The 2,111-nt window shown below is 44.1% G+C and overlaps 1 pseudogene; it reads right to left on the reverse strand.

Annotated features, from left to right (window-relative positions):
• Positions 1-204: 204 nt before the first annotated feature.
• Positions 205-915, reverse strand: LOC140427351 (nucleosome assembly protein 1-like 1-A; annotated as a pseudogene).
• Positions 916-2,111: the final 1,196 nt, after the last annotated feature.

Consider the following 2,111-nt stretch of genomic DNA (forward strand, 5'->3'; position numbering starts at 1 on the left):
TCCCTGTATCCTCTCATGTTTCTCTCAGACCAGATATTGCCAGACTTCCATGTTTCAAATGACACATCTTTTCATATTTTCAATAACAATTCGCCATCTTAGGGTTTTCACATTAAAAGTTGTCCTGCGTAGACTGGACACCCCTTGTGATCACCTCGTCACTCCCGCCAAACTACCTGAATAGCGTTTCATAGTCGTCCTCACCTAGTTACCACCTGAGTCTCCATTTTCTTCATTGTAATCATGGTCGTCGTAACTATCATTATGGTAATCATCATCGGAGTATTCATCATCGGCTGGAACAGCATCTTCTGTAAAGTATAACAGTTCTCGTGGAATTACGTGTTTATGCAAGTGACCAATTTCCAAGTCTGCAGTGAGTCTTGCTTCAGAATCTTCATCCAACTCTCCATGCTGCGGAATTTCAGGAGGACTGAAGACATTGAAGAAAGAGTCATTTGGCACAGTTGTCATGACTGTTCCACCAGTGGCCCGACCCATATGCTTCTTCTTCATTTTAATGGTTTTGAATGTGATATTTTTCTCTTGCTTCCAGTCGAACTGGCACCCTGAACAGCCCGTGATTTCAAAGACTAAAAAACCTGACCCATCAGGCTGCGAGTCTATCTGGTACATTTTTGGCAGTACCTCGTTTGTGAAATTCTCATTTGGGTCAAACTTGAACTCCACAGTGAAGTTCATTGGCTGTCGAGGATCTGAAAATTTTACGCGTATACCTTGCAGATGCTTTGGGATAGGCTCATCATGCTCCTATATTATGTGACAGAGCAAATCCTCATTTTTGAAGACTATCAACCGGAATTCTGGAATTCCTTTTGGTTCCTTCATCTCTTCATCTGGTTTGTCGTCCTCCACTTTAACTGCCACTTGCATCTCATCGGATAGCTGCGCCATTATATCTTATTGTCAGTCACAATGATCCTGTGTTGCAGCGCTGTCTGGAATATACAGCCGCTCAACCAAGTTCAGGTTCTCACACCCGTCCGCTCCTATGATAGACTCGCGTTCCGTGTCCACAGTGGAAAATGGTATGATGTGACTTCTGTTATGTACCCATGCTTCAAGTTCACATGCACCCAGTGTCGCAATCCTATTCCCATTGTAGTCATTCAATGGTCCCGTTTGATTGACAACTTTCGGTTTAACTCGCAACCTGTTCAAGTCAGACAAACTGAGGAGGTTGGCCCTCACTCCCGTATCGAGCTTGCATTTTATCAATGTGTCGTTCAGCATCACTGTAATTGTCCATCTGTCTTCGATGGTATCAGCTTCACCATCACTATCGTTACAACTGGTCAGTAAGACTTCTTCACTTTTCATATTCGGACTCATCATGTCCTTAGTCGAGATCAGATCAATGTAAAACAGCTCTTCAAGGGACATCTCACCAACTGCGTTACTGACCCTGTTTAGTCCACTGTAGGACGCAAAATATATTGCTTCGCAAAATGATTTCTATGGCCACACGTGGAACATACTTTCCCAAATGCTGGACGTTGCCGTGGCCCATGACATTTGTCGCATCGCTGGCACAAGATGGTGGACCTGGTCGGCCGGTTAAAATAGCCGCCCGCACTGAGACCACGTTTATTATTGAACAGCGTCACAGTGCTAATGGCGCTGGCGCCTTCTTCTAGATTGGCGCCAAAATCTTTTAGGTTGAGCGTATTGATCTGCTGTGCAGGTAGCTCGCTTGCATGGCAGATCTTGATGGCGTTATCTATTTTCAGGATTTTGTCCCATAATAACTTTCATGTAGTTTATCATTCGATATCCCAAACACTATCTGGTCGTGGATCATCGACAACTTTAGAGTACTAAAATTGCACAACTGCTCCTTCAACTGCAAGTCGGTTACAAAGCTATCAAAAGATTTGCCTGCTTTTTGGTTAAGCGTACGAAATGTGTAACGTTCAAATGTTTCGTTTTTCTTCAGAGAGCAGTGCTGATCGAAGTTACCTCATCGTAGCTCTTGCTTTTGTCTTCTCTGTCGAAGACGAAGGCATTGTATATTTCTACTGCTTGAGGACCTGCAACGCAATATGCCTCTCGCCAGGCTGTACCTGCAGACCAAGGGCTGCAATATAGAG

This window comes from Scyliorhinus torazame, chromosome 7 (assembly GCF_047496885.1).
Source record: "Scyliorhinus torazame isolate Kashiwa2021f chromosome 7, sScyTor2.1, whole genome shotgun sequence".
NCBI classification, from domain to species: Eukaryota; Metazoa; Chordata; class Chondrichthyes; order Carcharhiniformes; family Scyliorhinidae; genus Scyliorhinus; species Scyliorhinus torazame.